A 13,767-nucleotide genomic window follows, 5' to 3' on the forward strand; every position below is an offset into this window, starting at 1 on the left:
TTTAACTAAAATAGTTGAGTATATATTTTTAATATGATCATGTATCATATTGTACATCTATGCAATTCAAGGTTAGTTAGGTCAGTTTTTTCATAAACAAGACTCCTGAGATACATAGCCATGTGTTTGTTAAAGAGTGTCAAAGTTTTGTTTCTCTTCGGCTATCAAAAGAGATTGAAGGTTGCTTTGTCATGTTTGCGGCAGTAAACCTCCAACAGGTGCAATCGCTCAGTTCAGGAGAAGACAGGAGGCCAGCTGAAGGGTTTTACTCCAGAAGTCAGTCCACTCGCAATGCAATGCTTCCCCCTAGAGAAAGCTTTGTGAAATGACGCATAAAGACCATGGAGCTGCATGATTTCTATTAATTTCCTTATTTTCTTTAAAAAAATTTGTGCACTTCTTCATAAGGATGATGCCATAAGTGGTTGAAGTCAGGATGAAATGGGAATGATGAAATGGACAGTACACTTAACAATGCAGTGTGCAAATATCTGCATACAGCAATGTATTTTATTGCATAGCACATTTCAAATGCTGCACATAGCACAGCCTCAAACCTCTCAATATCTCACCACACTGAGAAGACTCACAGAAGACTAGACAGAACAGCCTAGCTCACACCCGATCCTGTGTAACTCTCACCTTTTTGCTGTCTTGGACACAAGGTCATGACATTTACAGCTACCCAAAACAACAGACGAGGTCATTTGGACACATGATTACAGAACAACAGCGGGGACTGTCAGGAACAGTCTGTGCCAACATCAGAATAAAGTGTATTTAAACATGTCCATGAACATTGACACATTTGGGAATGCAGTGCAGTCAGTGACATGTTGAAAGATGAATGTGGTCCATCACAGTTTGTTCAAACTTCTTCCAGTGTTTCCACATCAGTATACACAAATTTAGTGTTTAGTGCGGTGGCTGAGAGAGCTCATCACACTGACATTTAGCAGAAATGGATTATAATATTCATAAATGTGCTTTCATTAGTCTACAATCACCAGAAACCGCTGTGATTTCATTACCTTAGAAAAAGTACTTACAGAGGGAGTTGGTCCCCTCAACAGGGTCCGCCATGTTGCACGGCCATTTCTTTACAGTAGCCCAGACCACACAAACCAAACACCTACTCTAGAGAGGACTGTCCGTGTTTTTCATATTTTTTTCAGCCTCTGTAGATTCTCCTACATGCTTGGAGGATGAGGCGAGGGGTGTTCAGTTGCTTGCAATCGGCAACCTGAACACTAGATGCCGCTAAATCGTACACACCGGACATTTAGGAAAACAATAGAAAATGCACAAAACACAAGCAATTTGACAACACATGCACAGCATTTAGAGAACACACAGGCAACACAACAATTACAGAATAGTAGAGAGTATCGCTAAAACTGTTTTTCAAATCCTGTTCCTGGGTCCACCTTCCCTACGTTTTAAATGTTTCTCTGCTCCAACACACCTGATTCAAATGAATGGGTCGTTCAGCAGAGCTTGATGACTGAGCTGATCATTTGAATCAGATGTGTTGGAGCACAGCGCACATCCTGACTCGTCATATTAGGAGTCACACAGGTGTTACCAACAACTTTAACAGTGACTCTGTTCTGTTCGAGTGTCCCAGTTCGTCATGAAAGTTTGACCTTTGGCCCGCATGACCAATACCGGACACTGAACCTGTAGCAGCTAAAAGCAATTCAGCTTTCTTTTTTCTACTACGACGTGTCCAAATGTCTTCTTTGAAAAAGAGCCTGTGAAGTGTGCCTTACGCTCTATATTCGGCACGAGGAAGGTCTGGAATGTTGCTGTAAATACATTTATCTCTGACCAAAATTAACTTAACATTCACCAAAATTAACTCTGGTGAATGTTATGTTCTTAGTCAAACTGAGCGTTGTGCACATCCTACTTGTGTGTCATCCTCTACTCTTTAAAACGGTATTCTTAGTTTTTAACTGTAAAATTGGGAGTAAGCTCGTGCAAAACTTTAGTGATTTTAATAATTGACCATTAAATAACAGAAATAAACCAGATGGCATCTGAAGTTAAGATGCGTTTGAGATTACAGACTTTGTTGGGACCTTGTTGCTAATAGTTTCCAAGTTGACTGTATTTGCATGAATTCCACTTGCAAGAGGCCTGTTTGGCGCTCCGCCTCCTGACAGTTGTGATACTCTGCAGGCCCAGCCGAGGGAGCTGCTCACACACTTTTACAGAAGTGACTACATTTTGTAGGCAAGCAATGAGGAAAGGAGGGGGAGAGGGACACCCCTACAAATGGAAACAGCTATATTTTCTACCAGGGACAGAGGGAGAATGGGTGTGACTCAGCCAAGGTACTATGCTGACACAAAATAAAACTTTAAAAACTGATTTTGCAGCAGTTTTGCATGCTTCAAAGTCTTAAATAAGAAAATACAGATTTAATGTAATAGCCAACATAACATATACATCTCTGAAAAGGTCAGGCCTCTGCCCCTCTCTCTCTCTCTCTCTCTCTCTGTGTGTGTGTGTGTGTGTGTGTCCACGTTTGTTTATACTGCTAAAGAAAAATGACCCCCTTCTATTAGTCTCTAAATGAAGCCATATGTTTAACAGTATGTGGGCGAGGTGAAAAGACACAGACCTGTTCTCAGCCACCACACACACACACACACACACACACACACATACACACACACTTTGTATGTGACACAGAGGTTAAAATTAACACGTTTCTGGTAATTAGTCGAGGAGGAAGCTGTTGTAATGGTGCAGTAAGGAGAGGAACAAGCTTTAAATTCACAAAATGAGTCAGGGAGTGACCGCTGTGTCCTGACGTGGGCGGGAAGTTCTGTCCCACATTGGGAAACCAGGACGGACAACATTTCAGGCCAAGCTGGTGGTGCAGGAAGAGGCAGCAGTGAGCAGTCACAAATCGAGCCCATGCAGCGGTGGAGAGAAAGGCTGACCTGGTCTGTACGTTTTGGGGAGTTCCTTTAGTATCGAGACTTGAGACTTCCAGTGGAGGGAGCACGGGAGGGGGTGACAAGAGAAGAGACAATTTTGGGGAGGTTAAAGTCAAGGCAGGCAGCACTGTTTTGGATGAGGTGCTGCTGGAGTTGGAGAGAGAAGAGAGTGAAGTTCAGCCAAGAGGGAGTTACAGTAAGACTAGAATCTGGATAAGGAGCTTGACTCAAAATGTAAATGTGAAGCAGCTGTTTGATTTGATCCATTTCATGTGAGATTCAGCAGCAGCAAGAGTTCTCACAGTCTTCATGCGCTCTCCTCACCAACTCCTCTCCATCTTTCTGTTACATTTTTAATCCAGGGAGTGTGTCGATCACTCATACAGTGACCTCTGACTATGCTGGCACCTATCAGCTATCAGCAGAATGGCTGTGGGATAACATCATCACATTCTTCCTGCATGGGCTCTTAAGTGTGGCACTGAGATAACCTCTGTAATAACAGCTGTGTGCTTTTAGGAAGGTCTATTTTAATACTGTGTAAATAAATGTGTACATATAAGGAAGAAAAGCATATTTATATATGCGCAGTCTTACAGGAGTTTGCAGTATGTTTACTTTTTACTTGAACAATGGGACCAATGAATATGTGTGACATGAAGGGGTCACTTGCACCGACAAACCTGCAGAGAATTATTACCCAACTCTGCCCCTTCCCTCAGCTCGACAGAGCTTTATAGCCTGTTTTAACTAATTGTTTTGGTTTTACAGCCCGCAACTTTTTGTTTTACTGTCACCCCTCTCAGCTCTCTGTGCAGCATTTAGCAAGTTGGGGACCAAGTAAGGGCGAAACGGAGGGTTTAAACATTAGACTTACCTTCATCAGATCATGACAAACAGATAAACAGGTTCTAAATGAGTAAGAATGTTGAATGAGGGTTACTTTAAAAATGTATTCTGTTAGTTACTAATTACCTGTTGATAAATGTAGTCTGTAACTTAATCCAAGTATCACGATGTAAAAGTACTTTAATTTGATTACTTTCCGTTACTTTTGGATTACCTCAATACCAAATATATGGGGGAAAAAGACGAGAAAAAATAAATCAATAGGATGACTTGGACATGTATATGGTTACAGACTGGTATATCATTCTTTATTTTAAAATTGTAATCCAGTAAGTAAATTTTTGCTGAATGTATCTGTAATCTAATTACAATTTTTTTCCTGCAATTTTACTGTTGCCTTTCTTTAGTATCTTGGTTATGTAATCCCATTACATGTATTCCATTACTTCCCAAGCCTGATAAATACTTTGGCAATACTTTGCTGACACAGTCATATAAACTTTACCGACCATATTATGTCAAATGTGTAGGATTTTTAGAAGCAACATTTCGATGTTTTGCTGTTCTGGTGATCAAATGAATGAATTTAACTCCCTGTGTTACTGGACCTCAGCCTATAAATTGGCATATCAATGTATGAACTAATTGTGAGTGAACTAATCACGAATCTTTAATTAATCATAAACTCAGTGACCAGATCATTTCTTGATGTTGAGCAACAGGAATCCATGATACACTACATCCTACGTTACGCGAATCATCATGACTTATGCATTAGTTATGCAGTCCAAACATGCATTTTGTGCACTTATTTTAAAATGTCACGAACACTTTAAGTGTGCAGGAGGTGAAGCTTCCCTTTAAAAATATCTGTGTATTGCGTTCTCTCCTCTCTGTGAGAGACCACCAGAAAGGGTCTACTGTACATTTCCTCTCTCCCTGCCAGCCCCTCTCTCATGAATGAGTGTGATGAAGTGATAAACACACTGAATAACTGGTGCAAGACAGGCTCTCATTACAGCCATTCAACCACGGGGATCTTTATTTACACACCGTCTGTGAGCAATGTCAAAAAAGGCAAATGTTAGGCCAGATAACAGAGGGCAAGAAGAGGAAGTGCCAAAGCCTCACATACACAGTACTCAGTGATGTTGAAGGCAATAAAGGGAACCAAGGGTTGAGCTGACCCGTTGTCATGACACACACACAATCACACAACCCAACGCACATTTTGAAATATCTTATTTTAATCCACCAGTTACACGTATATAAGAGATTAGGAGAAAGTATTTTCAGCGGTTATACATTTTTACCAGCTTTTTCTTATTTCATTTTTATGTCAACTTCTGATCGGAACAGCTTCAAACATCATTATCATTAATCTACACTCATATCCGTATCCAGGGAGCGGCATCTATCACCGGCAAGAATAAACGGGCATCCTGATCAAAATCACCCCTCGGTTAAAACAGTGTGGGTGTGTGTCTCTTCAGGCAAGATCAAGTGAAGCATAAAATCCGATCCAGGAAGTCCAGTTTGAGTAACAGATCAGTGAACTTGAAGGAACCAAAACACTGCACAGAGGTTTATTAAAGCTGACCCAAGATCAGAGGCAATTATTTTTACCTTTGCCCTTATGATCATGAGATAAACAGTACAAATGCAGCATTAATGGTACAAAGTTATCCACCTGGAATGTGTGCTTACATGTATGTGATTAGCCGACGCAGTACCAACACCACAATGTGTTGCAGCAAACTTTGCTATTTTCATACAGGGCGACTTTCCGTCTGAATGCGGTGTCAGAGTCTACAGCCGGTCCAGGGCTTTGTGAAACTGATCTTAAGCAATAATGTTGAGTTAATGCTAATGAAAGCATGCTAACATGCTAAAGGCCCTGATACACCAAACTGACTTCAAAGAACTAGCTGCGATGAAGGCTGCTGCGTCGCCTCTCATCTCCTGTACCTGAACATGGAGACGACGGCCAACGAGCTCAAACGTCCTGCTTGGATACGACAGCTCAACAGGATTTCTTTTTCTTTTTCTCTTTTTGTGCATCGATTCTGCTTACCTGACAGCTATTCAGGTGATTTTTCTCAAAAGGCCGTCCGGGGCCTGGTGTGTCAGTGCCTTAACAGCGGCAACATCATGGTGTGTTGTCACATAACAGGTGATGAGAGATATTAAACTGTCCTGGCATCATGCTTGAATATTTGTTCATCATGGCATCTCTTGGTGACACGTCTCTTGTAATGAACCAAGAGAGATAATAACCTAAAGTGAGGAACTCGTGCAATTCTCTTGACGATACACAACAATTTTCCATAATGGCTCAGTTTCGTGGATGCATGTTTTGTTTACAGTAACTTTAAATTGCAGATAATTTCCCCATGTGGATGAAATGCATGGGGTCTGTTTCCCACACTCCTCTGCACTTAATATGACTCAGACAGACGACAAGAATGTTTCTCATCTCTGTGCAGCAGGTCACCGGCTTTGCCATAAAGATGCGGTCATAACCGGAGCTGATGTGTGCCTTCAGTCATAACTTCTCTGATAGTTAAATGTTATGAAAATGTGAGTTATAACTAACCACGGGGCATGAAAGTGGCTGCACTCTTAATGCATAAATTATCTACAAAGAGAGGCAAAAGTTCTGGGGGAGCTTTTTGTTTTATTATTAAAAGTATTTGAGTTTAACTTTTCATAAAGTGTTTCCACACTTGCAGGCTTCCACTCTGCTTTTTCCTGCTCTCTCTGTAGCTTTAAATGTGACTATATTATAGCTGTATTCCCTAGTGAGAAGAGTTTTGGGGAGTTTTTTACCTTAAAAGGCCATGTGGAGCAGAGTGCTGGTTTCCTGTGGGAGGGCTTTCCTCTCGCTCTGACTCTGGAGCTGGAGGCCGGGCCCATCCTCATCCTCTCTCACCCTGACTGCTTCAACCCCTCCCACATACACACACACACACACACACACACACACACACACACACACACACACACACACACACACACACACACACACACACACACACACACACACACACACACACACACGCCTTCCTTTTTACACTCCCAACAAAGTGGTGAAATCCAGCTACAGCCAGATGTGTGTGTGTGTGAGTGTGAGTGTCCACATGTGTTTGTGTGCGATCCACGCTGACCTCCTTACTTAACAGGAGGTGAACACACGGTCACACAGGAAAATAAGGTAATGAAAGAGACAAAAAGCAAGGAAAAGGAGAGAGAGATCATCTGAGGTTGAAGTCGCTGAATGCCTCAACTCCCTCCATCCTCTCCCTCAACACTCTGTCTGTCTGTCAGTCAGTCAGATAGTAAACGAGTAAGAGAGATGTTGTCCTTATAAGGTCAGTGCTGAAGACCAGGCTGCTCTACAGCAGCTGGTGTGTCACCACCATGTCAGCATGATGTCATAACGATCACATACTGTACCCAGTCTAACCTGATTATCTCTTTCCTCTTGTTAGTGACTATAAATTTCCTTGTAGGTGTTGATAGTGTGTTGATTATGTCTCTATTTCTGTCATTCTCAGTTAATTTTAGTCACATGTCACATTTTGGGGAATTTGAAAGCTTAAAATGATATGAAGAGGAGTTTATATTTTTCAATAACCAACATGTTTTAAAGCTGACATTACAGAGAAGAAGGACATTAAGAAAATAACGAAGGTAGATCTTAAATCAAAATTCCTAGCTACAGCCCCGGTTAAAGGATAAGTTCACCCAAAAATGAAAAATGAAAACCCTCATGCTGATGCAATGTCAGTCAGGGGAAGTTTTGGAGTCCACAAAACATTTCTGGAGCTTCACGGCAAAACAGCATTGCAACATTCTCCTATAAAACTCAGGTAGATGGTGACTTGTTTTAAAAAGTAGAAACACAACAGGAAAAATGACCTCGTACAGCTCGTTCAGCGAAATCCAAGTCTGCGGCTGCTCCGAGATCCCAAATTGATTTGAAAAGATGTTATTTATTCAGACAGGGTGCACACAAACGCTTTAAGCTTTTCTTCTTCTTCTTTTTTTTCCTTTTTTTAAATAAGTCCCCATCTACTTCAGTTGTTTAGGAGAATGCTGCAACGCTGTGTTGCTGTGAAGCTCCAGAAAAGTTCTGTGGACTGAAAAACTTCACCCAACTTTCCATCGACATGACGGTGAGTAGATAATGACTGAATCTTTATAAGTCCACTTCTTAGCTTGTTCTGGAGCTTTTGACCATATCACATGGTCTTCATCAGCAAAGATCACGTATGAGCTTAACAGTTACTGGAAACAGCTTTAGACAAAAAGAGCTTTCACCAAACCAACCAAGGTCTGAAAAAGCAAGTAAGTGGTGTTTCCAAGATCAAGAATAAACTGTCCAGCTTGCCAAGGGAATAAATCAGTCTACAGGCTTTAGAATGGAAAGTGAAATCTGGATACCAGTAAACTCGATCGACAGATGGTGCAAACTTTTACTACTATTAGATGCAGTATGTTTCGATTGCTTTATTGGAAGGCAGTTTTGACACACTGGATTATACGGATTAAATAATCAATGGAGAATAACAGACAACGAAACATATGGTCTCAAGCATTTTTCAAACAAAACGTCATTTGATGATTAATGTTGTCTGTCTCGTGTCATCTTTTAATCTGCCTGTCTTTGTCTGTTCTGAACAGGTTTTTGTTGTGTCATCCATGAATGAGTCTGGAATGTTCTCACTTGTTTCACACAGAGGAATTTGTTGCATAATCAGAAATCCACAGATAGTGGGGTCATAGTGTTTGCAGTGTAATTTGAGTTTAATTCTATTTAATTCAACTCAGTTTAATTCGTTTTTTTTTTCATAGCGCCAACCATAACAGAAGTTATTTGAGGGCACTTTTGAGGGCACCATGAAGGCGCAGAGAGAGCGAGAGAGAGTGGGAGGAAGGAGAACACTTGTTACAAGACTGGACTGGACTGGACTAGACAGAATAAAATTACAGGCTTATCAAAAACAATAATTTGACAATGTTGTCCTGGTTTAGATCAGTGTATTTGTCAGACTCAGAGGGAGTAATGTTAGACTTGTGGCACGAAGTAAAATACGTCACACTCCCTGATCTCACCACTTCACGTGTGAGCAATGAGGTTCTCTGAATTCACTCTCACCATCTAAAGCCCAGCTACAGGTCTCTGTCTCCAGGTGGCCTGACAACAAATTTTTGTCAGCACACTGACTTATTGTGCACTGATTATAGACTCGCTGAGCCGCGAGAGTATTTTATTAACGTGGTGGAAATAATTGGGACAAACCATAAAAACCTGACAAACTTGACTGAGATTCATCACATTTAACTTGTGCACAACAACACATTCAGGTCATGTGTGTCACTGCATTCATACACATTTTTCGATGCTATAACGTAGAAAAGAAGGTGAAATCGTTTTACAGTCAAATGTACGTCCTCTGACGTCATTATTACGCAAATATATGTGCATTTTGTAATTTCTCCTTTATCGCTACTACGAGCAATGACGTGTTGTACTTGCCCCAAAGCAAAGTGAAGTTCAGACAGGCAAACTCACTTTTTATTGGTTAGCTATGATCCAAACAATTGTGAAATGCCTGGAGAGGGTGTGTGGTGTGCGTTTGTGTGCGAGTAGGTGAATGAGCAGGTGGTCATGACGTCATTGCAGGCAGCACAGTAGCTCATCGTCATACAGGAAGCGAGTGCTTCTGCCTGTACAGACAAAATGTAACAGAGATGAACCTCACTGTCTTTGTGTGCGTGTGTGTCACCAGAGTCCAGGTGGTGTCCTGTCTAGGTGACTCATGAGGGATGTTTCCACCCCAAGGCCAGGATGAGTTCACACATACACATGTACAACAGAGGCTTTTCTGTTTCCCTTTGATTTCAGCACAGAGAGTCTTCCCTCTTCGCTCCCTCCTGGTCCTCTCCATTATTCCCTGTTCTCCATCATAAATCCAAAACATGCACTTTTATTGGCTATTCAGCTTGCATTTGCAAAATATCTTCATGTTTAGTCTGGCCTGTCCACAGCATTTCTGTGGCTGAGCAGCAGTAACAGAAAGCATACTTGGAACATCAGGAGAGAATATTGAAAACTCTCAGTTAGACTCTTGAGTTACTCACTGAGGAGGCTGGGAGGAACATGGCAGCATTCATACAGAGGACTGCTGCTAGTGTTGCTATCCACATTTAGAACGGGGGGATGCCTTTAGGGGTAACAGATTCAACTGATTAAATAGATCCCTCTCAGAAAATCCCCTTTAAAATGAAGATTTAACTTTCAACAATTGTGAAATACACATACAATTGATTACAGCTCATGTTAGAGCGGACAAAAACATAATTTAATCCATACTCTCACACTTTTGCTATTTTATTATTGGGTAGTTTTTTTGTTGTTGTTTTTTTTGTACACCACACTCCAAACTCTTGATAAACTTAACATTGCTCTTTTGTAGGGTGTAAACATCACCAAATCCAAAATAAAGAGCAGGACAGAGTCGCTCTTTATTGAAACTTACAGCTTACATCAGAAGCTATGAAGCTGCTACGTATTGTTGAATTTCTCCAAATTATTCACACAGACTTTTGGTTTTCCAGCGACCCTTTCTCTATTATGTCCTTTATCTTTAACTTGCTTAGAAGTACAGACATTCTTTTAGTTAGAGTTGTTAACCACACTGCTGGCAAGGCCCTAGGGATGAAAATTTCGGTATGTGTGACCACAACTTTGGTCCAGACTAAAGTCACTCAACAACTATTGGATGGATTGAAATTTTGTTTAGGCGTTCATGGTCCCAAGAGGATAAATTCTTATGATTGTGGTGATCCTCTGACTAATCCTCTGGCCAACAGTGAGGCTGACATCTTTGGTTTTGAGTGAATTATCAAGTTAAATATTGGGTGTATTGCCATGACAGTTTCTTACAGTACAGATATTCAAGGTCCCTAGAGGATCATTTCAATTAACGTTGGCGATTCCTTAAAGTTCCCATGAAACGGCTAATGGAGTGGTATTTGATTTGGTGTAGTTGGGTGTTTCCTGGAAAAACAGGCAGCAGCCAATTGCATGGAATGTAGGTCACGCCCCACCCAACCCCCTAACCATGATGCTGCCTCTCCCCGGACTGGCAGCTTCCAACGAAAATGGGCAGACCCGAATATAACAGCCTCCGAGAAGACGGAGGCCAGTTTGATGACAAGAAATACAGTACTGAGGTGGTTCTCTTGCCAGGTTCACTCAGCGAATAGGACTGCTTACCGAGCTCACCAGCCAACAGCAGGTTGGCAGAGCTCACCTTGGTACTGTAACTGGCCTCCGTCAACGTTCTCGGAAGCCGCGTACAGCCCCGGTCCAGAGGTTTTCACCGAGAACCTGCTGGTTATCAGTAAGTTTGTTAGCGGTCACTTATGGCAACAAGTTAAGCTATATCAGTCCAGAGTTTCTCAAGACTTAGGGAAAACAATTTTGTACATCATGGTCCCATTTAAAATAGAGGATAAAACAGGGTATGCTTTGGGCGTGGCTACCACGTGATTGGCATGCTGCGACCGTGGCAGATATCTTTCTGGCTCCAATGAACAAAGATGGCGACCCAATGAGGCCAATCTTGAGGCTTCAAAATGGTAGTCCACAAACCAGTGGGTGATCACAGGGGCTATGCGCTCTTACAATCTGTGGTTTAAAGCCCATTACAAAAAGATATCCAAATCCATATCCATAAATCTGATGTATTACTTGTCCCTAACCAATGTCACGAAAAGCAAAACAATCCCCAAGCTTAACAACATAATGCTCAACCACATAACAGTTCAAACAAGTCTAGACTAATCCTTCCAAAAATTGTACACAACTCTTTCATTATGATGTAGATCACATCACCTTGAAGCCGTTGCTCCTGTTTGCATAGTGAAAGCCACAACAGCTTCCACCAGTCAAGCAACAACAATACAAAGACCTTGCAACTCACTTAACATTGTTCAAGCTGCAGTCACCTTGAAATGCTGCCAGACACCAAACAACACTTGATTATGGATCAAATTGTTCTGTACAGATCTCCACCCTGACCAGAAAAGTGTAGCTGGACGGATGATTATGTGATATTTTTCTCTTCACCAGTTCTTTCCCCTGACTGTCACTCCTGCTCTACGGGAGGAGGGACAGTGTGATGGTGGATCAGTTTTTGCAGTTCGTCCACATCAACACCACAAACAGCTGTTGCTCACATCAGAGGCTGAAAGTAGCATAGGTGCTGAGTCTCAGCAGGGGTTTTCTTCCCCTGTCAACACATCTTCTCCCAATAAAACCTGATTCAGGGAGTTCTTCTGGATATTGGCCTTTAACTTCATCCTGGTTTTTGCTCCTGAGTTAATCAAAAATAAACACAGCAGATGTTTTGAATCAAGGCCTGATGTTTTATGATGGATCAAACCACGACGGTGGAGTGGTCAAAAGGTCTGCATTCCACTGCCTATAACTGATCTTTGTAAATAATGCTATGTTATATAATAGGCTATAGACTTTAGATCAGTAGCAGTAAAGCCTGTAATCTAATCTGCCATAGAAATCCAGCAATATAGATCTATTGTAGGTGTTAAGTAATATATTACACTCAATACCCAACTGCACATTCCTGACTGCAATTATAGTTCCCATGGTTATGTAACAGGCAGAAGTTGCAGTTGGTTCAAAAGGAAAGCGTAAGTGGTTGCTGCAAGCAAGTAAAGCAACAAACCAAAGACTGTGTAATGAGAGCTGATGTTAGTAACAGTTATGGACTTCCTGGTTGAAACATTAGGCTACTAGGTAATTTGCAAGTTAGCCCGACTTGCTAACAATTGATTACACCTCACGTTACTTTTTTCATACTTTTGCTGTTGTATGTTTCTTACACCACCCTCCACCACCCACCACTCTTGATAAACTGAATATCTCTTACATGGTGTGCAAACTCTCCCAAATCCAAAATAAAGAGCAGGACAGAGTTGCTAAAACGTCTTTGCTGGAACTACCTGTTGCTTACATCAGAAGCTACATAAAGCTGCTACATAGAGTTGAATTTCTCCAAATTACTTTTGGTTTGCCAGCAATCCTTTTTCTATGATGTCCTTTATCTTTAACGTGGTTGGACTGGTGAAGTGCAGCTGCCAAGTTAAAGCTTAAACACAATGGCTAAAGGATGATATGCTCATTCACCACTTCCTACTCACGACCAAGGGACTATATGAAGGACTGTATGAGGTCATCGGTCAAATGAACAAACACTTTTAGACACTGCTCAGGTGCTTTTTTGTGATGCATGTGGGAAACTTTGAGTCAACTATATAGGGTATAATAAATCTCACTATACTTTCGGACAGCACTACAATGTGCAAACTCACTATATAGTGGGTAGTGAGTGAATGAATACCAGCCTACTGACGCCAAATATAATATATATACATAATATATAAATAAAACAATATATATATTGTTTTTGAGTGCATACATTCATATCCATGGATGCTCTCCTTTAAGGCCCTTCCATCTTTCTACATATCCCTCTATCTATGAGACAACCATGGACACTGGTCTCCATTGTTCACATACACTCTGAGCTCAAATTTCAGAAGGTTTTTCACAACTTCTCCATATTTTTGTAATGCTCCCTCTGATAATGGCATGTGGAATAACCATACGGGAGCAGTCTGAATTACATCACATAGTCATAAAACCAAAACAGCTCAGTGATATCATGATAGAGGCACAAATTTGCAGGATGCAAGAGTTGCACCATGACATGACCTCAAAGTGATACAAATTAATCCCTGAAAAAAATATTACTCAGTTCCTTTAATCCCTAATTATGTCTCTTTGCATGTTGTCCTTTGCCACATCACGGCCTCTGTTTGGCTCCTTTTAATTGACTTAACAGTGGACTCGGGCAGGGCAACACCTTCAGAT

Source organism: Pagrus major, chromosome 11 (assembly GCF_040436345.1).
Source record: "Pagrus major chromosome 11, Pma_NU_1.0".
NCBI lineage: Eukaryota > Metazoa > Chordata > Actinopteri > Spariformes > Sparidae > Pagrus > Pagrus major.